Below are 27,152 nucleotides of genomic sequence, written 5' to 3'. Positions count from 1 at the left end.
ATCAGGCAACAGTATTACTCACACACAATCTTCTTATAGAAATGAAACATTTAAATTCTGAAAATTAGCTTTGATTTGGGAGTCCCCATTTGACTTATTTGTTGATGACTGAGCTTATTTGACCAAGGACTGCAGAACTGAGCAGCTTTTGAGAAGGTCAAGTTGATGGGAAGTCTCACATTGACCTGAATCTGAGGTCAGCTCTGGGGAAATTAATTCAAAGGGGATTTTATTTTGATACAAATACAGCCCTTGGTTTTATATCACCACAACCTATGACCTGAGGTTTCCCTTGTCATTGTTTAATGTTTCCTATTAGTCCCCTAGTCTTTGGTTAGCATAGTGGCCTTTTGTTATATTTTACTCTCCCCTGACCAGCTGAGGAGGGCAGTGACAGAGCAGCTTGGTGGGCACTTGGTGTCAACCATGTCAATCCACCACACTTTTTGTTTTTAAAAGATCCTCTTATCTATAGTTTATTTGCCAAAAATGGAGGTTTAGTCAGCGATGAGGCTTCCCACACTGACATTAACTGCTCCCCCAAAGGGATTTGACTGCAGTGACCTATCCAGGCTCTTGGATTCACCCAGTCAGCCCAGTAGCCACAACAACTGCTCACGAGCAGGGGGAAATGAGAACTAATTCCCACAAGAAGAAAGCAATATAGAAGACCATGGACCTTCTCCTCATATTCACAACACCAAAACTCCCTGAATTTTCCTGTCCTAGTCTTTCCGCACATAAGAAAATACAGAACCATCAGGAAGAAAACCATGATGATCCGCACCTTTGAATTCAGAGGCTCTGACTCATGTCTTGAAGGTCTGCCAACAACTACCTAAATTAAAGATCTTGAATAAGCAAACAGAAACACTTCAAGCTATTTTTACTTGTTTCACTGATTCGACAACTTTACCTTTTGTTACTCTGTTTTATCAGTCAACATATTCTTGTCTGTGTTTGAAGTCTCACTTCCACTAAAGAATGACTGGGTTCAAAACCTGAATTCTTGTACAATTTAACCTTCAGCCCAGGTTTTGAGAAAGCTCTTTTGTTATTGTGAGAGGAAGAGGCATTTTGCTTGTATCAAGTAACTTCCCATGGTAAAGAATTAAAACTTGATGCAGTAATCAAATTAAAGACAACAGATTGCAATTTGGTCACTGTATTGTTCAATCTTTAGCTACCCTAATAACAGTGTAATAAATTACCTCAATAACATGCTTGCTCAGCCTTTTTTTTACTGAAAAAGTCTATAGATGTATATGAAATCGGTTAAGTCAGCCAAATCATAACATGGGTCATGAACTCTGAAGGCGTACTTCACATCAGGTGAGAGTTATGCAACCTGTTCAGCTCTGCTTCCAAAAGAATATCCAAGTCCTCACACTAGGGAATTTCACAGTGGGATTAAGGGAAAGACTGGACACATTTTCCCCTGGTACTTCTTAGTGTCAATTGCCAGAAGATTTGCTAGAGAATGCATTTTCTGCTCATCCCTCAAGAAACAATGCTCATGAGTATGCTGCTTTTTGGCAGTGAGAAAAAGACAGGGCTCTGGCATAAAAGCCAGCTATCCTTCTCAGCCAGTAGGGTATTGTGGTCTCAGTTAACAGCTTAAAAAGAAAATTAGAACTGGATGTAAAACCCAAGCTCTTTTTCCATTGTAAAGCAAGCATTAATGGACCTTCAAACAAAGCAAGCCAACATGAAGAAAATTGTACAAAGCACCCATATGCCTACCCAAGAAAGTAATTTGTTTGCTGGCACTGTTTTGGCTGTAGGAACATTGGCTGCTCTCTAAATCCACAAAACAACAGTTCATAAAGATAAGTCTATTTTTCTGAAAGTCATACTTCTTCATGAAGTCACTCTTCGTCCAACTCTCTCGGTCAGCTTGTCTCACCAATGTGTTCCCTCAGTTGTGCTGCTGGTAGCATGAAATGATGGGGTACAACCTGAGATTAAAGAGAGCTCCAAACTCTCAACTTTCAAAAATCTCTTCTTGTTGTAAACATTGCCCCTAAAATACAATACTTACAAAGAACGTCAGTCATCTGGAGCTCCTCTCAAATAGGAGTGGGGAAACATATAACTACCTTAACCATTAAAGTAAGACCGGCCAAACCCAACATTGCTTATTTCTGTTCAGGCTTTTATGAGAGCATGAAAATGATTTCTCTGTTCTCAAACAAAGAGACATAGAAAGTTGACATATGCTCAGCAGGCACCAAGAGAAGGGGAAGAAGTCACCAATTTGTATAAATAAAAGCCACATAAGAAAGTCATTATTCTGAAATATTGCAAACAGCAGGTTTGAGTAAAACATCCATACTGCCAAAGCTAATTTCTTTCTTTCAGCACTACCTTTATAAACCTTCAGCAAGAAGGAATCTTTTTTTAAGAATGACAAATATGCTAAGCAGTTGAGTTAGATTAGTTCCTTTTTTTAGAGTTAGATTCTCTCCCTGAACCTTCAACTGTGAGCGCAATGAGTTTCTTCAGTGAGAGAGATTACAAGAGAAAGAAACTATAAATAAGCATTTGCCATCTTCCATTATGAAGCCGTATCATGAAAGAGAAATACTCTTGTAAAAAAAGTAAGCAAAATCAGAATCCTAGGAGAAAGCTGTCTCCTGAGCTGACTGAACAAGTGACAAGGTCTGCAGGACCTGACGTATACTGAACAGAAAATGCCATGCACTGAGGGGAGCAAGAAACAATTGGGTTGAAAAGGAATCTGAATACTCTCAGGGGGAATCAGAAAAAACAGGTCACTAACAATCAGGCTTAAAAAACTCTACGGGTTAAGTGTGAAGAACTATGTATGAAGAACCCTGATAGGTAAGATCTTCTGAAAGACTCCTTAGTAGGACAAATTACCTCAAGTAAACTGGCACATCTTTCAGGACCATCTCTCCCCAAGCTGTAGTTAATTGACTTTATACGGGTATTTAGGCCCATAAACACATGGTTTGATATTCAGCAGTACGTTACTTTTGAAGTTCTTGATGTTGTCTGATATAAGTAATCAGAATTATGCATTTTACAGCAAGTATATTACATTTATATAGTATTTTATTATACTTACATGGATTACTTCATATTTCTCACTATACATACATAAAAATTAAGTCAAATTTTACTATGGAATAGGTACCGACTAATACTGCTGTAAAGCTGAGAAAACCACCAAAGAGATCTTATTTTTACTTTCCCTTTTAAGGTCTGGTGAAGTATACTAACACTTGAATTTCACAAGATGCCCAAGGCCTTAAGAGCTCAGTCTCATTTTAAGCCCTTCAGTTTGAGGACATTGATCCAAATTTAATGACACACCCAGGTAGATCACAATGCCTCCTTTCCAAACACACAATGAAAATAACTATGTGAATAAGCATTAAAAAATGCTATCCTGGAGATTCAGGCCCAGGAGAGTGCATCCTCTCTGCAAAGAAACAAATTGAAAAATGAACTACCTGAAAACTGAAAACTAAGCATGTTTAGATACAAATTGGAAGAAAACAAATACCAACACTACTGTTGAGTTATTGAGATTTGGACTACTTAAAGCCTCACTGAAATTACAGTTGGCTATGACTAAACCATGTTAGGAATCCAGGAGGAAAACGTGTTTGCCAAGCACAGTGAACACTGACAAAAAAGCATTTGTAAAAGTAAGCAAACGGAGCAAGGGAGCATAAATCCAAACCAATTAGAACACTTGCAATTATAAATAATTTAAAGGCAGTGTCGGCCCAGGGACTGCATCCTTTATCATGATCTGTAACTAGCTGCCACAAAGATGATCAAGGAGTCTGCCAGGCAGGGATGTACTTTTAGATGGTAGGAGCAGTCTGTGAAGGGACCAAAGTGGACAGCAAGGAAAAAGGACCAGTTTAAGCTAAGGATAAGCAATGTGTCTAGGTCCTATTCCTATTTTTTTCTGAAGCTTTTTACAAGAGATAAAGTGATATCTAATAGCTTTTTATCCTGCAGAACTGAAGGTCTGAGACAGATCGCTAGTCTCAATTTGAGACATTGACCGTAACTTTGAAGTTCAAAGGCTTGTTCAAGCTTTGGGATTCAGTTTGCCACAGAAGTTAAGTCCCACGGGCAGCTGTTTCATGAAACCTCCCTTAATTCAGACTTTTATAATGGGCACACAGTACATTACATTGCAGTACATACTCCAGGGTTATGCAGAAGGGCTTTTCCAAAAGGGAAAAAATAAGAGGACTGCACTGAACATAGCAGTTTAAACAGCGATCTTAAACCATATGTGGATAACACAGCTGGATATGCAGCTTATATAGCACCTCTCACTACAAACCAAGCTGTACATGTCTGAGTCTTATTGCTTACCACCTTTTGTTAGGAGCAATGTGTCTCCTGTGGATTTAAATATCTTCTAGCCCCCATTACACCTTCTCAGTTGAAGAAAGTGCTCAGCACTGTAATTGATTTTGTGAAAGGACAGAAACATTCAATAGGATATTTTGCATTGATCTTAAAGACAACCAAGTGTTTTCATTAAAATTTTCTTTAAAAAGCTCAGAAATGCTCCAATTTCACAGAATTTAGAGTATTCCAAAACTAAAAAAAAGATGCTTTATATGTGTGCATTTTATAAATTGGAAGTCTATAAACCCAGAAAGCACTGTAACATTTTGAAAACTACGTGGATGTTTAAGAGCCTAAGGCTTGTTTTCTGTGCCATAAAGTCACTGCTAAATAGGATGTGAACTCACAGGGCACCAACTTCTCACGTACATAGGCACAGCAGACATTAAGAACACTAACTTGCAGGCTAGCCAGATCCCATTTCTATAACAGTTTTGCCTGAATAAAGCCTTCTGTATTGGAATGCCGTGGTACACACATGGGAGGGAAAGAAAGCAATGACAGACATGAGGGAAAGAACAGAGATTATGAAGAAGGATGCTGGAATTCAGAAAAAATGGGATTCTGAAGGAAAATGTGGGAGAGAAACAGTGCAAATGAGATTCAGCACAAGAAGCATAAAGCTGCGAAAGGTACAGAGAAATAAAAAAGAAAAATACTTTTAGCAATCAGGGAAGAATAAATGCAACAGCAAACCCACAAAAACTGTACTGCAGAGTTGAAAGGACAAAGGAGAATTCAGGAAACACATGTCTGCAAATTCTTAAACAAAACCCAATAAATTCAGCAACCCTAGCTATAAAGCTGTGTGTTTTTAAGCTATGTAGGCAGCCTCTGTTATTTTATCAGGATGAGCTGATTGGCATCTGTATTTACAGAGCCCATACTGCATTTCCTCTGATCCACTGAGATGCTTTCTCAAGGCAGGCAGCATGGAGCCATGAAAGCTCTGTTGGGGAGTTCACGGCATCAGACAGGGCAGGGAACAAGTCCTAGCTGCAGTTCAAATATAAGAATGCAGCAATGCAATGCACCACAGGTTACTACCATGCTGCCCTAAAGGCAAGTATCTTGCTTCAACCCCACAAGCTGGCATTTCAAAACAAAGCTCTCTGTGACACTGAAAAGTTGCATTAGCCAAATTACCATCCCAACACAGGAAGCAAAACAAGTGGAAATTCCCCTAGCACTGACATTGAGTTCCCATTAGCTCCCAGAGGACTGAACTACCACCCAGCCTGAACACCTAGTCTCCCACCTCTACTGCCAGTACTGTTTATTCTCTAACTCTTGCTCTCTTTTCAACCTCCCTGGATGATTTTATCTCCCCATCTTATTCCTCACCTTGCTTTATTTAATACTCCTCTTTCAACTTCCTTTACATTCTTCCCTGTCCTCTTGATACCCCCTTCCTCTTGGTGCTGTATTACCCAGCTTCTGGCTAGGAGTGAGTCTCAGGTGAGCAGTGCCTTCGAGGCACAGAAGCCCACATTATTTCACTTGTGGGCTGATGCTGCAAGTCTTGACACAAACAGCTGATTTGGGAAAATACACATTTTCAACTCTTGAACTGGATTTATTACAACTCAAGGAATAAGCGTGCCAAGTATTCTGTCAGGGTTTACTGCCTGTCTAAGCTTTTATGAAGGTCCTAGGGTTTATTTTGCTTTAAAAAAGTCCACCTCTCTCAGTGTCCAAGCACTCCCTTTTCTCAATCAGGTTAGTAGCAACAAATTTAAGACTGTTGGTACTTGAATGTACATATGTATATACAACCCCCTGAATCCAGAAGTATGGTTATAAAAGTGAGGTAGGTTTATGTTTAGGAGGCTTTATTGATACCACCTGCTTGGTGAACACACAGCACATGCCAATAACTAAACTCCTAAAATCTTGTCCCAACGTAAAACATTGAAGGCAGGCTCTTCTGTCATAGTTTTTAATAGGACATCATTTTTAGATTGCTCAGTGTGCTTCAATTGTTCTTCCAGCTGCAGCTGAGAGAGAATGAATCTGCGCCATGAGGTGAATAAATGGATGCAAGATCTCAGTTACTATGAAGTTCTACCCAAATTTTAGCTTTGCTAAGAGAGCTTCTGGACCAAAAAAAGCTTATGTTAGACTTCTGCACAAGCTGCAAAGTGCTGCTAGCTCTGCAAGTTGAAAAATCAATGAAGGTGATCCTAATTTAAACAAATTGAACAAGGTAATCTGTAACAAAATATATGTACTCTAGACAATGACTTAGAATACTCAAAAAACAGGCTAGCACTAGAAATTGCAGTATTGCATTTCTTAGCTTTTTTGTGCTGTATAAATCTGAACCAAAAGACAAGTCCTGATATCCTGGAAGGGAAGAGACTCCAGATGTCTAGTTTTCTCATAAGAAATTTAACTGGGCATTTTTATCCCAGTAAGTATAAATGTATCCCAGGTGGCTGTGGCTGTGTTGCTCAGGTCTGAGGGGAGGAAGTGCATATACTTCAGTGACATCTGCAGTTGAAAGCAAACAGCGGGCCAGGTCTTCCTGTAATGCTGTCCAGATCAGAAGATGCCAGGCTGGATGTGGTCTGTTTCAGACATGAGCTAGAAGGTTTATGCGATTCATCACAGGCCAGGCTGTTCCAGACAAAGCATGTGATAGACTTGGAGGCTTCTGCTTCAAGACTCATGGTGTAGGGCTTTTTCATCAGCAAGTTAATCAGAACAGTGCTGCAATAAGGAACAGCATCTCTGGCATAAATCATCCTTGATGATGAGCCTTCCATCTCAGGTAGCTGTGCCCTTGTTTTCCCATCCTCATTCAGCCTTCAGCACCGCTTCAGCCAGGGTATGTGGTTTAATGATAGGATGCAAACAAACTGTTGTCAGGCAGCTGTGGTAGAGGCAGATACTGCCAGAGAGAGTTTCTAGCACTCTTAAAAAGGCAATAGAAAGGTCCTATGGGATATGCTTTTATGGTCAGCTGTGTTCACATTTGAATTAGTGCTTGAGAGAGAGACAAAACATCCACTAGGGATACATATACTCTATTTTACAGAAAAGAATGAGAAGTGTTTAAGCCAGAGCTACTTGAAATCAAAGGCTGGTACTGGCAGAAGAACAAATGGCTATGAGCTAGTTTTGTTTGTGAATTAAGTTTTTAACAATGAGAACATGAAGCACTTGTACAGGCTACCAGTATAGTGTGTACAGGCAATCGGACCAACAGTAAAATGGAGCCTCATGTAAGTAGGGAAAGAATTTATGTTCTGCCATTCAGTGGCTTAAAAGCTCCACTGCAGTTGCTTTTGTAAGTTTTCCAAAGTTCATCTGTTGGTCTCTGCTGCCAAATTCTCTCCTGGACCACCTCCATCCACCACTTTCCCACAAGCCTCTCTATACCCCACCTTCCTCTCATCAGTCTAAACCTGCTGACTTCAGATGAGCTGCGTTGATGAGAGCTGGCATCTGCTTTTAGTGCTCTTTCTCTTGAAGAGGGCTGTTCAATTTCCCAATCTCTGGCATTTGCTCATGACAAGAGCAGCAGCAGTTCAGTTTTTAGACAACAGCCTTTGCTGCAAAATTATCTTTGTCTATTTGTGGTATACTACAAGTGCTTGAGGAAATCCCACAACTTACTCCATTGCATAAAAGCAGTATTTTCCTGAAGAAAGGTCTGCAATTTTTTCAGCATAACTGGAATCTAGATGCTGAATCCTTTTTGCACTTCCAATTCATTTTTCTGTCCATTTCACTACATACACAGGAAGTTGACAAAATTATCTGTCTTTACCCTCCCCTACCTCCCTTTCCCATTTCTCTTCTGTAACAGTTTCACCTGAAATAAACATTTCTCAAGTGCTGTTTTCCCTCTCTGTCTCCTATTTGTTCTAGATTTTCACATGCCTCTTACCTACTTCCTTCCCTTTCTTTCTCTGTTACCCATTGTCTTCTAGCTTACCCCCCCAGCCCATCATACTGAGTGTGATTTAATAACTCATTTCTAGTTCCTCCCTACCATCTCTCCTGTGACTCTGCCCATCTTCCACAATTACTGCTGAATCACCTCGTTCATTTTTATTAAACACTTTATAATCCCTCCCCCAGTTCCAAATGAGGCTCTCTGAACTCTGCCTTCTGTCTCTTGCACTACACTGAAACAGTCTTTGGAGAGGACTTCCCTCAAACCTAAAGCTGCAAGGGTCTAATCTTGCTTATCAGCACTCTCAACACCTGCTGGATTCCTTTTGTTGAAGTTTGGGGTTGTTTTTAACATTGCCTTCCACATCAGTAAGATTCACGGGTAACAACTAATAAAACATTCTCTTGGTAAAAGGAATTAACATTTCCTTAAGTAACTATCAGAGGGGCCCCTTCTCCGTTGCCAGTTACACAACACAGTGAACTGTACTTATGTGTGCTCCTCTAAAGCACACCTCCACCCTCACCACAGACCAAATATTGGTCTAAAACAAGAGAAACCAGGGCGCATCTTTGCATGTACTCTTATCTCTCAGAGCCAAGGGATTCATTCACAATATTTCTCCCTATTTATGAATTCTCCAAGCAGTATGAGAAATCCTCTTATCTGTACTTCATTAAACATATTCTCAAATTGCTTCAGTAAATAATTTTGGTATTGTGCATACTTTCAGCTTTCTCTATTAAGATCAAGTACATATGCTGCAACATAAGCTGTAGCCTTCTACATTTACTTGTAGAACTAGCACAACTTTTAAAGCGCACTGTACAGCTTACTGTGATATGCACTATCAGTGATGTAAGCTGTATTAAGCATTCAGGCAGGATCCAAGCCTAATACCTTTTGAATTACATCACTGACCAAATGCAAGGCATTAAATTCAGATTCTTAATTCAAATATGCAGTTCATTTTTCTATGAATACACAAGGATATAAAACGAACGGTAATATTTTCATGAACACACACATAAGTAAGATGAAGTTTGGTTTTGAATAAACTATAGGAAAATACTCACTGGCTGCTCAAACCCACCGGTTCAGCCCAGCACAACCTTTTTCTTTCAGTTTTTGTATTGTAGAAAACCAGATGTCAAGTGATTTAGAAAAAATTACATGTTCTGCAGTGTAAGAGAAAACAGAGAGCTCTGCACAGTGGGGTTGCTATCTCTTGTGGTCTGTGAGCACTGCCCTAGGAAACACGATTAATAAATCTGAACTCAACAGCAGAAAACATGTTGCTGCTCTTTGTTTAGCATGGCAGGGAGCAAAATGAGAAGATGATCCCAATTTATCACAGGTGTATGACCACTCCCTATTTGCTTGAACTAAAAGAGAGGCAGAAGTATCATATTCAAACTCATTTATACTTGTGACATTCTAAGAATTGAATCAGGAGCAACCTCGCTACAATTTGGATGGGAACAGTTTTGAAACCCAGTTTTCTGCACTCAGAGGATTACGACCATTACTTCCCATTCTGAAAGAACATAAAAATATCCATATAGCTTCTAATCTAGCCTCATGTCAAGCTTAACCACAATTTCTCACAGAATAATTTAGACTGGAAAGGACTTCTAAGGGCCATCTAATTCCACTCTCTGCTTTAAGTAAGGCTGACTTCAAAGGCAACTGTAGCTACAGACAAGCTCTGAAATCTTCCAAAGCTTCTCCAGGTGACTTGCTCCAGTGTTTAACCACTGTCATTGTGAGAGTTTTCCTTTATAACACATTATTTTCCTGCAGCAATTTGCAACAAATGACTATTGTCCTTTCAGTGTGCACTCCAGAAAAGCTTTCTTCCATCTCCATTAACAGGACTCCTACAGGTAGCTGAAGATACCCTCAAATGCTTTTTTTCTAAACAGTCCCAGTGCTGTCAGTCTCTCTTGATATGCCATGTCCCCCAGCCCCTTCACCACCATGGCAACCCTACACTGGACTGGCTTCAGTCAGTCTCTTGTACTGTGGAGGAGCAAAACCAAGGCAGCAATTCCTTCCTCCACCCCACAGCTACATCCCGGCTAATGCAGTCCCCTATATAGTTAAACACTGAATGCAGCAAAAGCATGAAGCAACTTCTCCTCCACATCCATCCCCAAGGCACCTGCACTGTTACAGGGTTATTCCCTCCCAGTCAGGTACAGGACTTCTCACCTACTTTTGCTGGCTTTATGAGGTTTCTGCCAACCCAGTCCTCAAGCTTTTGAAGCCCCTCTGGGTGGCAGCCCTGTACACATCTCATAAGGATGCCTTTTGTCTTGCTATTCATTAATCATTTGGGACATTTTTGTATTTAGCATGATTAGACTGCATTATAACTTTGTACAGAAGTCAGAACAACACAATTTTTCCATACCTAAAAAAAAGCTTTTGTAATTATTCATCTTGACAAAACTATAAAGAATGTTTTCACTCTTACTGAAAGTCAGCATTTTCTGTCAAAACTATTCTGATAGAAAAACATCAGCTCTTCTTTGGGTAGAGTAAATACTTATTATATGCATAGGGAACTAGGGGTAACTATTGGGACCAGCTCTAGTTAACATCTTTGTCAGACATGGACAGTGGGACTGAAGGCACCCTCTACCAAGCTGTATCATGTTGTTGACACACAGGAAGGAAGGGATGCCATCTGCAGAGACAGGCTTGAGATGTGGGCTAGTGTGAACCTCATCGAGTTCAACAAGGCCAACAGGCTTGAGATGTGGGCTAGCATGAACCTCACGGAGTTCAACAAGGCCAAGTGCAAAGTCCTGCACCAGGGCCAAGGCAATCCCAAGCGAAAAAAAAACAAAAAACAAAAAACAGGCTGAGCAGAGACTGGACTGAGAGCAGCCCTCAGGAGAGGGATTTGGGGTGCTGATCAGTGAGAAGCTCAACATGAGTTGGCTTCAGTATGTGCTTGAGCTCAGAACAACCCCCGTGTGCTGGGCTGCATCAAAAGGAGCACGAGCAGCAGGTCAAGGGAGGGGATTCTCCCCATATGCTCTTCTTTGGCGAGACCCCCTGCAGTCCTGTGTTCAGCTGTGGGGCTAAAACACAACAGGGACATGGAGCTGCTGGAGTGAGTCCAGAGGAGGCCACGGAGATGCTGTGAGGGCCGGAGCAGCTCTGCTCTGGAGCCAGGCTGAGAGAGCTGGGCTGGTTCAGCCTGGAGAAGAGAAAGCTCCTTAAGGGGAGACCTTAGAGCAGCTCCAGTGCCTAAAGGGGCTACAAGAAACCTGGAGAGGGGCTTTGGACAAGGGCCTGTAGGGACAGGACAAGGGGCAATGGCTTTAACCTGACAGCAGTGATACTTAGTTTAGACATTACGAAGAAATTCTTCCCTGAGGGTGCTGAGGCGCTGGCACAGGGTGCCCAGAGAAGCTGTGGCTGCCCCATCCCTGGCAGTGTTCAAGGCCAGGCTGGACAGGGCTTGGAGCAAGCTGCTCTAGTGCAAGGCGTCCCTGCCCGTGGCAGGAGGGTGGAAGTGGATGAGCTTTAAGGTCCCTTCCAACCCAACCATTCTGTGATTCTAGCAGTTACACCCTGATCCTGTTGAGCAGTAGTGCAAGTCCAGTTTTTAATATGTGACTTTCTGGCAGGATTTGTTACTTTGAGACAAGCACCTGCCAGGAAGCAGGTATGTATCAGAAGAGCAACTCCGAAACATGCAGAAATTTCCTATCTCTGCTTGATACTCTAGTGCTTACTTTTCCCTGAGGAATTACAGACTCCTCTTCCTCACTCCTTCACCACTAGGACTAGGGAAGGTACTGTAAGTCCCCTAAAACTGATGAAATAGAACAGAGCAAAACAAGCTTTTACACACCATCCTGAAAAGGGCAAGCCCCCTCTACTAAACGCACAATAGTATGTCCTATGTTTGTTCAGATCTTGAAAGTGAGCTTCCTTCATACCTTTATTCTACCTGAAGAATGAACACAAAAGACAAACTTGATTTTTACAGGCTTATTCAGTTCAAGCAAACATCTACCATTTTATACAGAAAGTGCAAATGAGAGATTTCTGATTTTCTATTTTGAAAGCATTCAATTATGCAGGTATGACCTAGGTGTAATAAGCTTTCCCTCGTGGTAAGCTCAGAGGGATTTAACATATGCTGATCTCAAATACCATTACTTTCCAATAAATGAGCTGCAGCTCAACATGCACTAAAGCAGCTAAACTAGGGTGTATACTGCCTCTCACAGCAGTGGAAGGAACTGCATCAGTAAATATAAGTAAATTGCCATATTTAGTTTGATGTGGTTTAGTTTGATTGTTACCAGAGAGTAACAAGTATCACCTATTTTGCTAGCTTTCATACTCTCTAAATAGGGTGCTACCCACTTGACACCCGCAAATCTCTGAAGCCCCTCATATGTTACACAGAGGAAGAAGGTCTGTGTATATCAGTCTCGCAGGGAGCAGAACATTTTAATGAGAAGGCTGGGTATTCATCCACGTTTCATTATAGCAGGGGTCTGTCACAAGCTTCAGATGTGGATCCAAACATCCCAAAATACAGCAGCTTTGAGACTACTCTCTAATGATAAAGAACTGTCACTCAAGTAACAATCAATAAAGAGCCTGATGTCTTTAATAGTTCCTAACTTTAGCTACCTGGCTAAACTGGCAGCATGTTTCTTTCCAGTTAGAAGTGTAAAATAAGGAAACCAAACATCCACTTTGCCAGGCGATGTTCAACTAAAGTAAAGGACTACCCACATATATTCTCACTTGACAGACAATAAAAGAGAAAATTGGGCCACTAAAAAGTTATGGGAGGGAACTGGTGACAAGGACGAAGACAACAGCTTTGTTAAGCAGTTACTTTGCTCCAAACTTTCCAGAGGACAAAGAAGATAGAGCTTTGTTTTCTAGTCACAGGTCTTACTCCAGAGGACTGGAAAACAGGAAACCTACAAACGCTATTGAATGAGAAAAGCCACAAGATGTACTCTGGCAAGCAAATTATAGCCTAGTTAGCATAGTTAAAGGAAAAGGGGGACAGGTGAAGATGTGTTTTGAAGGACACTATGAAGACCTTCATGTGAATAATTTGATTTTAAATACCCAGTGTGGACCCGTAAGAGTCCAGCCTGAACTAATGTATTTTCATTCTTAAGAGATAACACTGCTGCAGCAGGAGCAAGGGAACTGCCGTGTTTCATACACTTACATTTTCAAAGAGTAATAATGTTCCACACTGAAGATAATTGAATAAGGCAGAGCTATGGTACATAGGTTAAAATAATAGCTTTAGGAGAGTAAATTAGCTCAAAACTAGGAAACAGTGAAGAGGTAATAAAAGGTGTGAAAGAAAAGAGTTTACAGTGAGATCCCTCTGAGGTCAGGTAGCTTTTAACTAATGCATGCAAACAATTTAGATAAGAGGACGTTTCACCTCTTCTGTGCCTGCTGCAGTTCTTTTATCCCTCACGGACTGAACAAGCACAGAATATACAATGGAGACCCAGGATGCATGGAGAAGGTGAAGGTTGGTCTTAGTTTGTTGACAAAGTAAAAATAGCAAATGCCACACAACCTTGATTATACAAAGGTATACAAGGAAGGTATACAAGGATATCACCTGGCTCCAGACAACCAGCACTGCAGATAAGGGGACAGCTGAGACAGCCCGCTTGCGAGCCTTCAGTAAACAGCAGCAAGTAAAGGTCCCATGATAGCATATTCAAGGTAAGATTTACCATAGCCCTCCTACAAGGTAACTCTTGTCAGTTTTCTCTTCAGTAGATGGACATGAGCAATCGTAACTTCAGGTCAAAGTCATGGTCCTTAAAACCTGTGCTGAGGTTGAAGGGAGGCAGAAGACAATAAGCTGCAGATGGAGACACTGGGAGCTTCTGTGCTCCTGATGTGAAATATGCCTGCAGCAGGGATGAGGGTAGAACAAGGCCTTCCCCAGCTTTATAATGTCTGTCTTCAGGGGAGTTCTGATTGTTCTGCTCAGAATAGCAAGCTTTTCCTATCTCCCAATACAGTTCAGGCACAGAAGCCTTGGAAAAACATAGTGGGGGAAAAGTCCACTAACCCACTGAGTTAAAACCCATTTCAAGCTTCCCCTATAGGTGGGAGGTGGGAAGTGTGACAAGGGAGATGCTGTGGCTCTTTTTTGAGGTTTATTCTGGAAGCTTCAGGTGTGCCATTGGGTTTTTCTGAAGCCATGCTCCAGCAGGAATATTCAGGTCTTACACTTCTATTGACTCTGTCCGAAGATGCCACCTACATTGAGATTTCAGAAGCAGCTTGCATTCTCCTCCAAAATAAGAATTTCTCCCCTTATTAGCTATGAAGGCAAAGCAGCTTTGAAGTCATGTCAGTTCATATAGAGAGGAGGAGTGCTGGTCCTGCACACTCAGTTAGCTCTAACTCGATGGATGAACTGCGAAGCATCCAGCCCAGAGAAGTGATGAATACTGGATTGCTTCCCTCTACATTACCTTGCTAATTTAAAGTAGCTTGAGGATTTCTTCAGACAAGGCAGAGAAAACTTCTAACTCCACTTAAGCCCTTCCCCAGACTCTTGAAAATGAGGAGCAAGTAATTCAGTGTCTCAGCAATGTGAATTTGGCACTTAGACCTCCATCAGAAACAGTAGGAGTAAGGGGAAACGCTTCAGCATACATATATATATATATAGAAAGCTGATAGAGCTATGTAAGCAGGTATTTTACAGTTTGCACAATGTAGTTACCTAAGAGAGATGGCATACAATGATTTATTAGAGAAGCATTCATGCCTTCAGTTTCCTCCTTCACCAATGAGGCTACCTAAAAAGCCATCCAGTCTGCTAACTAGTGTTCTGAAGTGTCTTTACACTTCAAATCAGAATACCCCAGCCTACATACTGAAGTACTTAACAGACACCCACCGACTTTTGTGGAAGCTCGGTCTAGGTGAGAACAATTACTTTGAGCACAATGTGGTCCTTTGTATGAAATAGTTCAAGTTTTTATTCAGTGTCATACTTCAGTAGATTAATGTAATTGGCTTGCTAATGGTGTTTTCTATAGAAGGAAAATAATAAACAAGTTCTATTTCCCAGTGTGACAGATAAGATTATTACATTTATTTAGCTGTGCTGAAAGGCCACAGTACTTTTCTTGAAGAGAGCCATAAAAATATAGTCCTCTTTGTGTGTTCTTCAGGAAGGCAAGCAGTGAGTGACCTACCTCTTACACTTCACTAATTCCCTCACTTTGAGCCAATGATGTTTCTGATGACTTTGATGAAGGGTTCTTTGGTTTCATAACAGCAAGTAGCACTCCCTATTTTCAAGCATTACGGACTCAAACTAATGTTCAAACTAATTAAAAACATTGTTTTATCCTCAGAAACTGTTCTAATGAATTGTCAGAAGAAGACCTAGCAATAATTACTGTGCTTAGGCAAATTTTGAAAGGAGTTATATGTCAAAGTGACAGAAACAGCAGCAGTTTCATAGCACTATGAGATTAAGGAAGATAAATAAAAGTATTTTAACATGACTAATTCTACCATAGCTTCTTATGTTAGAAATAGCTTAGCGGAGAGTAGATGTGTTCTCCAAATTGGACAGTGATTGCAGGTATGGATTAGAATACTTTACCCTCAAGTCATATTCAATTAAGTTCCTCTAACATAAACAAGGGTATTTGGGTATTTTTTCCAGAAGTCTGTGGATAGTTACAATTGAGAGAGACCTGCTGTAAATAACTGTCACTGCTTCTTCTACTGGTGAACATTATTAATGTATATATGTATGAGTCAAACATGGGTCTGCAATACGGTCATGGTACATTCTTGGGGCAAGTCTGAATTGTAGAGATGTGTGATGGACATGTTTAGAATTGAACAAGTTAAACATGAATAGCATTGCATGTGTTTTTACAAGAAACAGCATGAAAATGGTTAAAATAATAGCCTGAGAGAGAACACCATTCCCAAGTCACTGCTCTCAGGAGTAAGACGAGGAAAGTTAGCTAGCATGAAAACCAGATGACTTGTACACTGAAAAGGCCACAGCAGAGACATGTCATCAGCAGATGACTTGCATCATGATAGCAGGACAGCAACAAGGCTCCAGCATCTCCTTACCTTTCCTTTTCCTGCTGGTCTCTGAGGAACAGAAATATTCCTACCAGACAAGAGAAGAAAAATCAAGTAGTCTCACTGCCCAAGATTCATGAAGACCCAAGTAATATCCTTAAGCAAAGGGCTACCCTCTAACAACTGCAACCTCATAAAAAGAGGAAAGCTTAGCTCAAATATCATTTTAATATCTATCAATAGCCACAGCTATGAGGACCATATCCCCGAGCTTGACTCATACTGCCATACACAGAAAAATCACCAAAATGCATGTTGTAAATACATTTTGGTGATTTCATGTCATGCATGGCAACATGAATCAAACAGTCGGTGAGAAAATCTGTGTAACATCAGTTTACTTGCAGATTATGTAAGCCTGTATTACAGTTTGCCTCACAAGCAGTTCTGAAGAAAATTCTTCACTGGACACGGTTACACCTGAGAACAGGCTGCCCAGAAAAGATCATAACGGAGCTCTGGATGATATTATATAAGACCCTGCTTTTGAGAGATAGTTGAACTGCACAATCTCTATACATGTTCTCCAATCTAGACTTAGTATTTATGATTCTTCTTTCATATGAGCTCATGTTGAATTTTACTACAAAGGTTTTTAAGTGTGTTTAGATACTTTTATCCAAATGGTATGCACTCATATTGGATAAAATGTGTGGATTAGTTAGAAGAATTAAATATGGATGGGTTTGGGGAGTATTTATGAAGCATTGGATCCTGTTGAAGAATATGTGGTGTTTTTTTTTTTCTGGAAAATGTATAGGTTTATTGAAATAACAAAGAATTTTCTCAAAGTCTTCTGAGATGGATTCATATGAGAATACTCTGATTTCATCTCACAGACTTAGCATAAGCAGTGGGCTCACAGATCTGGCCACATGGAAAGCTTTACAGGCCCTAATATTCAGTAGAAGGCTCCTGCGTACTTCAACGCATCTTATTCAATGTCTTTACTGAGCATGGAAAGATAAAAGGCAAAGCAGGCGAGATGACTGATATCTACTTGAGGATCATGAGGTTGTCAAGTGGTGTCACAGGAGAAGTTAAAGATGCTGCAAGGCTAGAACTCCCCTCAGCACTAAATGGAAGAAAAGTAGCGCAGTTGTCAACATAAAACCACAATGATTCAGATTAAAACCAACTTTCCCTGGGTTCACTGTTGTTCTCAGAACCAAAAGTATTTCTATTTGTTTTTCCTTCATTATCCTTTCCTATTACTGTCTAAAACTGTGGTTTTAAAATGCAACCAAATGAAGGACTCCTAAGGATAGGAAGTTTAGCTACAAAGCCTGCAAATGCCAATTTTCCACATGAATCATATTTAAAAATTACTTCAGAAAATATTGTACACTTCTCAAAAGCAGTAACTATCACCCCATGCTATGTTCTGCAAACAGCACGAATGACAATATACATAATTATGCCTGTCAGGAAATTCTATGCAAGCCCTCTCTACCAGAGCCTTCCAGACAGGAGGTGCAGTAGCTGCATGGTAATGTGCATTGGCCAAAGCGCCTAAAGATTTGGCTGCTAATTACATAAGTGCAACACAGGCACAAATCTCATTTACCCTAATGCATCCCAGCAAAAGGGGCTAGGAGAACTTTGTCTACCAGATATGAAGAGATTAATTGCTATGTCATGTCCATCACCTCCCGAGTCAGCTGCTGCAAGATCATGATGGATAGCTGTTCAAGAGACCTCACAAAGGCTGCTTGTAGCAAGATCAAAAAACAGTCTTAGACCCAGCTGTGCTGATCCATGATCAAGTTGAATAACTTTGAAGAAAATATCATCAAATTGAGCATATGTTGTTTCCTCTGCTCTGCAACCAACACAGGATGTGAGGCAGCCCCCCCATACAAGCTGTAAGCCCCTTATCTCAATCAAAGGGGCTTTGGGTAGGGATATATAGGGCATCATACATGGGGCAGATCGTAGCAAGCACCTGATGACTTGCACACACACAGGTCACACTGCCATTGCAGGTATCAAAACCATGCTACACGACTGTATTACTCACCCCATAGTAAGGCTGCTATTTGCATCTACTTCCAGGAAGAGCCTGACCACAAATATAAGCATTTTTGCCTCCTGCTCCTTTGAGCATTAAAGATCAGTTTGCACAGGAACATAAAAAGAAGCATGAACAAGTTCAGATGAAGTGTATTCAAAGCTGTGAATGAATCTGTCAACACAGCACAGTGCTGCACTCCATAGAGATACCCTCACTAACTCTGAAGGAATGTCATGTTATTGTAGCCCTACTCTCATGGAGAAATACTTCCAAGTTGCAATGCTGTCCAAGACATAACTAGAAAGCACTTTCAAACCATCCCAGGATTGTCTTCAATCATTCTTAGCTCTCTCTTGGAGTGCAGAATACTAATCTTGTTACTTTGTAGAACCTGGGCTTTAAAATAAGATGCTACAATGAACTAAGAAATTGAAAGAGGTCAAAACTGCAGTGCATCGACATGACTAAAGCATACTGCAAACACTTCAAAGAAAAAATAAAGCAAGCCACATCAGCTACAACTGATCAGAACAGTATTGAGCTCTACCTCTTTTTGTCCCTACAGAAAAATAATCTATTTTACACACAAAAAATATATATACTTTCTAAACCTCCAGGTTTAGCTTTTTACTTTGCAGACTAAAAAGAAGCCTGTCATTTAAATGACTCGGTACTTTTCCCTGAGCTACAAGAATCACCTTGAACATGAAATAATTAGGTACATTTCTTTCTGCTATTCATGCACATGATTCAAAACCAAATCTGCATGTGGGACATATATGATATAGACATATAAACCCAGTTTCAGTTAAATCTTCCTGTATAAATCCTGTTTATAACTTCTTTTTCCTCAGAAATAGCACCAGCAAGGTTTTGAATGCTCAAGACAAAGCAATTAAGCAAGACGTTCTGGAACTGAGGATCTACCATAGCGCTTTAGATCTAACTTCTTTTCTAATAACTGTTCTTACATACTAATTGCCAATCTCTAGCTATTTTACTTGGTTAGTATCATCACACAGCAATATAATGGCTGACCTCCTCTACTTCCATTACAAGTTTATAAATACAACACAAATAAGAATAAAGAGGCCCAACCCCCCTTATTTTTGATGTTTAACAAGACTCCGGGCTTGCATCTAGCTAGTTACCTATTGAAGTAATTCAGGCTGTCTTTGGATACTATACACAGCAGTTCCGGCTTCTGAAATTTATTTTCAAAGCTTTCAACTACTTACATGTGGACTCTGAATTGTCAAGATGTACTATATTTTATTAATAGTATGCTCCACCATTTGTCTTTTAACTCTTCCTGCACAGGACAGCCCAAAGCATCTGATGAACATCATGACTGTAGCATGCCTGTATTGTTTACCTGCGGTGCCACTGCTCAGATTTGACTACAGAATGTTTTTTATTACATAGCAAATCAGAGTAATGCCTTTGGATGTGTAAAAGACAGGTGAAATTCCTTAACAGCCACTCCAGTTTTATTTTTTACACAAAGATGCTACGGTTTATGGGTACGAGTAGGCACAGAAATGGTGATTGGAATGATCAACAGAAGGGTGAGAAAAGGACTAATGAGAACACGGGCTCCAGTCAGATCTGCCATACCCAGAACATGTGGTAGAGCCTCTTAGTCCACAGGAACTCAACAGGTTTTATAACCCTAGCAGGCATTCAAACTTTTATAGGCTTTTTGACAGAAGCAAACCTTTCATGTACTCCTGGGAAGTTTCCAAGTTCTGCTTGGTTTCATGCTGAACAGATAAGCTTTCCATGACTCCTGTAGTGGTTACAGCACATAAGCACACAGCTTTTTTCAGTCTTACAGGGAATCACAGGAGATTTGTGGCCCTAATATGTTGATACTGAGAGCATTGGACCACTCAATCCTATTCAGAGTAAAGATGCAGAGGTTTATAACATACGATTGTTTCACAGTTATAGAAACAATACCCCTTCCAAAATCTGCTGTCCATTACGGTATCACAGGAAAACTGAGGCTACTTTATAGTAACTGCAGCAGATTAGTAGAGTCCAGTAAATAAAGTCATTATAAACTACAAGACAACATGCTATTAATAGTGTCAATTACTCTGATCTAGATTAAATAACAAACAATAAACCACAACCTCCCATCCTTCCCCCCCCCAAACAGAACTGCTATAAGCTGATTCAGGAGCTGAGTCTTCCCTGCTTTCTAAAGCCTGATCCAATTAACAGCATTCACCCAAAGATGCTTTTCCTTTACTGATCCCTAGGATTTCCAGTTCCTACATTAACCTACACACTACAGCAAAAATATGCTTTATACTCTTTAGCCTGAAGAGTTATTTGTTTCAAACTCTCACAGATGTGCAGGTGAGTTTCTTTTCTTGTTAGTCAAGTATTTTATAATAGTGCCCACCTATAGCTAGATATTAATTTAAAAACTACAAAAAACAAAAGAGGGAAAGCATGTTTATGAGTAAAATAAGACATAGGAAAAAGGTAAGGTGTTAGGTATTAACCCCAATAGGCAGCTAAGTGCTACACCACTCCTAATTCCATTCCCTCCGATACCCCCAGCAGGACAGGGGAAGAAAACAAGGAAGAATAAGAGAAAATACATGGGTCAAGATAAAAATGGTTTAACAAGCAAAGGTGAAGTGAAAGAAGGATGAAAAAAGAACATAAAGCAAGGGATGCAAAGGCACTCACCTCACACTTCCCACAGACAGACTGATGCCCACCCCTGAGCAAAAGATGCTACTTCCACTAAACTCCCTTTCTCTCCATTTTATTGCTGTCAATGACATTACACAGCATAGAGTAGCTGTTTGGTTAGTTTGGGTCATCTGCTTTGCTGTGTCCTCTCCCAGCTTCTTGCTCACTGCCATCCCCTCAGCGCAGGGTGGGAATAGTGGTGGTGCATCAGAATGAGAAACAGGGAAGGCCTTGATGCTGTGCAAATGGTGTTCAGCAATACCTAGAACAGTATTGTCATCATCGTTTTGGTCACAAATCTGAAACACAGCACCATACAAACTGCTATAATGAAAATTAACTCTATCCCAGCCAAATCCAGAACATAAGGTAAATGACTCACATTACCATTTCAAATTCAAGTCCCAAAGCGCCTCTCACTATGTGTAGCTCAGAGTTCATCACATAGTTTAACACAGGTCCAGTGTCCGAGGCCAGATGCCTATTTTGCACTACACACTGCAACCACATTAGAGGAAGAGCAGCTGGAAAAGCTGTCATTTACTGTCCCCTGCCTGTTATTTCCGGTTCATCTTGGTCACCGCCAGAAAGGGACAAGATTTTGTGCTTGCTGGTTTGGTTTTCCCTCCTTTCCACCCTCCTTTTAAGAGCTGAAAAAAAACCCCTCAAAGTGCCTTAATCAGTCAGAAAGCAATGTGCAAGTCTCAGCATGAAGCCTGCCATACCCTGAAATGTCCATTATTATGTAAAGACATTTCATACAAGCATCAAAGAGATCAATGCTAACTATTCTATGATTCTATGAAATGCAAGGCCATTGACAGATGTCAAAGACAGCCCTGATGGCAACAAACCATTTGATGATAACGGTTTTGGGGATCACTGACTCCAAATCATCTCTTTAGAAGTGTGCTATCCTATGGCCTACATGTACAAACTTGTGTTTTTGTTGCACAGTCTAATGCTCCAACAACGACTGAAGTTTTATGAAGTATGATGTTTTACAGGCTGCAAATTTATCATCACCCTATGTTTATTTGCTTTACCTGGGTGCTTTAACTGCTGTTAAAGAATATTTTCTCCTTCTCCTTCCACAAATACCCATCTAATATCTAAAGTCTGTCACCTGATACGCACCTACAGCTGTTTTCCCCCCCATGTTCCAAGGTCTCCAGTCTGATATGAAGTATTTTCTTTCTCTGTCTCTTTCACGGACATCCTCTTATCGTGGGGAAAGGGCTTGCGTGCCCTTGTGAGGTTGGGAGCTATGCTAGTAGTGGCATATGCCTCCAGTAGGGTCTCCCATGCTAGACAGGTGTCAACTGAAGGGTCAGACAAAGTGTGTTCATGGGCAGGATGGGCTCACCTGCCTTCATGCAACCATCCCAGGAGAAGGACAACTCTAACTTCAAACCCGGGCAGATGGAGCTCGTTTAGCCTTGTAAGGCCACTCATCTAAGAGAAGGATACTCTAACCAAACCTACAACCTGAGGATTTTGTTGTCACTGTCCAAGCTCAATAGGCCCTGGCAGATAAACCTCAAGAGTAAAGGGTGGGTCCAGTTCTGCGCATGCTGTGCCTCACCTAAAAAATGCACTGTGCAGGCTCTAACACTTGTTAGTAGTAAGCATGGGTAAAACCCTTTCCAAGTCTTCGCTCGTGAAGTCAAGCCATCATCATCATCTTTCCCTGTGAACAGCCCTAAACATGGCCTAATTTTAGAGAATAATCTCCCTTTGGACTAGTGTTCAGCATAGTCTTTTGAACAAGTAGCACCTGAGAACAGTCTTCTATAGCTCATATCAGCAGAGAAGAGAAAGTCATTGTGGAAAAGTCTAGATCAGTCTGCACTTTGCAGAGGAGCTCCCCTTTATCCAAGTACAGATGGACAGTACAGGCTATCTGTACTATCCTGAAAGACAGTACTTGAAGTCCTAAAGAGGATTTTAACTTCTTTTCAGAGTCAAAATAAGTAACAGTGGTTTCAACTGTTTCTAATCCCCCTCCTTGCTTTACAGCCTGGCTTTTGCCAATCAGCCATACATCAGTGGCAGAAATTCACCACTTCACTTAGCAATAGGGAACTGTTGATTGACTGCTGCACAAACTGTGCTGATTTACATGATTTTACCATTGAGATTAAAGGTAATTTATTTTAGGTGGCTGCGACTACATCAGATCCTTGTAGCATGTTCTGAAGTTGGCTTTACTTGTCCTCAAAAGAGATTTAAATTATTCCATTTACATAGTTATGTTAAAAATTGGGCCTCCATTAGTTAAATCTCTCAGTCTGACAAACTGCCAGTGATTCTGGAGAAATAGGTCATTTTGATGACATACTGTTCCTTCAGTCCAGCCCATACAATGGCTTCTTCTAAACCAGAGATTCGTATTTGCTACATTATTCTAATGAAATACAAAAAGGTCATTAAACAAGATCAATTTCTTCAAGGAACATATTTTAAAAAATGCATTAAAACTACTGTCTTTGGCTTTCAATTAAAACTAAGATCTACAAAGACCATGTTTACAAATGTGGCAGATCCAATTGAGAAAGGCACTTGTACACAAGTGAGACGAACCCAAATTCCTGAGTCAGCCTGTATGCTGCCTGCCTTTAATATTTTCCTGCTGTGATCTTTCTGATTTTCCCATTATGCTTAATAGGATTCTTTCCGGAATTAAAGGATTATGGGCTAATTACAGAGATCACCTGAACATCACAGATAGACACAAGACATTTGAGTAACCCCTGGAAGTGCATTAGGCTATGTCACATTTTAAGATATTGTCACCTGAGCTTGTTTGCCAGTTGTAAATTCCTAAAGCATTCAAACCTAGAGAGTGGAAAGAACTCTTTCAAAAGATTCAATGAAGCAAGATTGCAAGGACATTTGCTACACCAGTCATAGTTTTTCCCTAAAAAATTACACCCATAAAACAGTCTAGTCTTGTCCAAGTTGGAGACATCAAATGCTATCAACGGGGGCAAGACAGCAGGTCTCTGTAGCTGACACTCTACCTCTCTGAGAATGGCAATGCCAATGAAGAGAGAGGACAGCAGCTGTGCCAACCAAAACCCAGCTTCCAGACATCCTGAGCTGTGTCTCTGCGTTGTTACCAAGACCAGACTCAGGAAAAATGTATTGGCTCTTAATGGGTCTCCTGGAGACAGGGGCAAGGAGAGATGAACACCAAGACCAGCAGAACTGCAGCTCCCCGTCTCACCTCAGGAACAGGTAATTGGATGAAGCTGAATTACCAAACCCCTCAAGGAGGAGATAAAAAAGAAGGAAATATGGAATGCATTGAGTATAAATGACAGTGAAAGGCATTACTATTTGGATCAGTCTGTAAGCACACTACCCTTCAGCTTCATGTGCCCAGTACTATTTTCCAGAGTCAGTTAGTCCTGACCTGCTGATGGAACATGACAAGACTTCTCACATGCACTTAACAATAGAAATGCTTGTGGCAACCAAACCACATTCTGACTGGGTATATTGCTACAACAATTATAGTCTAATATTTAATCACAACAGAGATTCTGCATGTTTAATGGAAGTTCATAAAATATTTTACCTTTATATTCATTTGGAATATTTTTCTCCTCAATGATGTAAGCAAGGAAAGTCAGGGAGAGGACCCTGAACTGCTTTTAGCAGCAGTCACAAAGCAGCACTGAAAGCTCCCTTGTTGCTCTATTAAGTACAGGCTGCTGCAGCTACTCAGGTTTTTGAGAGGGCAAAAGAGGGAAGCACAGAGTTAACACCAAGAGGGCTCTGCATGGGGGAGCAAACACTGCAAAAGCTGAACTCCCAGAAGAATACTTGCAGAAAATCTTCTCCCTTCCTGCCTTCACCCACACAAAAGGGAAACCCAGGACAGCAATGTGGCATCACTGGTTAGCCAGACACACTTGCAAGGGCAGGCATGACAACCTAACTGGCAATTACTCCTGCAGAACACTACACACCTCTCCAAGCTGGTGTTATTGTCAGACATTATACAGCTACAGCCCTACAGAAGTCACACCACCAAGAAGTATAAACCTTCCCAACTACAGTCCAAGTCCCACTGCTCACACTTGCCTCCAACCGTCCCAGAGTTAGAGCAGGTAAAGGGGTGGCAGCTTTTAAACCACACTGAGCTGGTTGCGACTAACAGCACACTCCATTGTCTGAAAGGCTAACTCTGCTGTTGCACTCTTACATTGAGATTATATGGCACTATTCAATTTTAAGAGCAACTGCAAGTCTATTCTCTTCTCTCAGTGCTCTCAAACTTTAAACCTGTATAAGAAAGTCAAGGTGAAAACATTTTCCTTTTAAAGGAACTAGGGTTTCTACCATATAGCTACAAAGGCTAATACAAAACTTGTACCTCTCACCCTTATGTGCACTTACCATCGGGTGACATGGCTCCCTGCCCAAAGCTCTACAGTCTGTTCTCCTGGAACATGTTCTAGGAAGCTCAGAAGCTGGCTAGGTATTGAAGTGCATGTCTTGTCCTTGAAGGCTCAGCACCTTGGTATGTGTCCACCTTGCATCTTCCACCTTCGGACTCGCACAGCTTCCTCTGCTTCCATACGAAGACGTGTTTGTGGCACACAGGGACCACAAACAACTACTAGTGGTATGCTGACCGCACCGGCAGCCACTGCAGGATGAGACCTTCATACAGGCCTGGAAACAGCGCTAACTATGACACATGTCCAAAGCACACCCCAAAAGCCGAGAAAGCACAGCTCAGCTCAAAAAAACCCTGACTCCCCAGGTCTGACTTTAAATAGAAGCCGCAGGGGCCAAGGGCAGGGTGTGTGTGTAGCCCCCATGTGAGGCCTGTTAAGGGTAATTAAAGCCTATTAGCGCCCTCAGGGGCCTGTCAGCTGAATTGCTGACGTCCGTTCCTTCTGAAAACGAAAACTCCACCACAAACACCAGAGCCACTTTAAGCACAGGACCTCTTGCCTTGGGAAAAGTAGCAGTGGCAATGCCATTACCAACTTCGCCCTTGCATGCTCGCAAGCGAGTCACCTGTGCAGGACCTGTTTCTGTTCACTCCGCACCTTTCCCAGCTGCTGCAAACCCGCTGTACGTCTCCCTCGGAGGCGGGGCTGTTTGCTCCCTCTTCCCGCCCAGCAAGCCTGTGCTGTATCCCCAAGCTCTCTGCCCTTCTCCTGCTGCACCCATTGACCCTTCAGCTCCGATAGACCATTTTTTGCTCCTTGGACACATGTATTTGTCACTTTTCCTTTCCACTTTCCCAGTGAACCTCTGAGAAGCTTTACCTACAAGCACTTTCTGCCTGCATTTCTGGACAGGTCCTCCTGGCTCCCTTGTTGGGCTGTTTTAGTTTACTTCCTGCTTTTTGGTTTCCGCAAAAAAAACCCTTGAATCAGCTTTGGGTTTTTTTTTTTTTTTGTATGTGTCATTTAGGACAAATCCACATGTCATAGAATCATAGAATCGGAATAGATAGGGTTGGAAAGGACCTTAAGATCATCCAGTTCCAACCCCCCTGCCATGGGCAGGGACACCTCACACTAAACCATGTCTCCCAAGGCTCTGTCCAACCTGGCCTTGAACACTGCCAGGGATGGAGCATTCACAACCTCCCTGGGCCAACCCATACCAGTGCCTCACCACCCTTACAGTAAAGAACTTCTTCCTTATATCCAGTCTAAGTTTTAACCTGTTACCCCTTGTCCTGTCACTACAGTCCCTAATGAAGAGTCCCTCCCCAGCATCCCTATAGGCCCCCTTCAGATACTGGAAGGCTGCTATGAGGTCTCCACGCAGCCTTCTCTTCTCCAGGCTGAACAGCCCCAACTTCCTCAGCCTGTCTTCATACAGGAGGTGCTCCAGTCCCCTGATCATCCTCGTGGCCTCCTCTGGACTTGTTCCAACAGTTCCATGTCCTTTTTATGTTGAGGACACCAGAACTGCACACAATACTCCAGG

The sequence above is a fragment of the Pezoporus flaviventris genome, unplaced genomic scaffold (genome assembly GCF_033815535.1).
Source record: "Pezoporus flaviventris isolate CSIRO_AGI_PZ_B2104156 unplaced genomic scaffold, CSIRO_AGI_Pfla_v1 ptg000037l, whole genome shotgun sequence".
Lineage (NCBI taxonomy): Eukaryota > Metazoa > Chordata > Aves > Psittaciformes > Psittacidae > Pezoporus > Pezoporus flaviventris.
Note: the sequence above shows the minus strand (reverse complement) of the source record.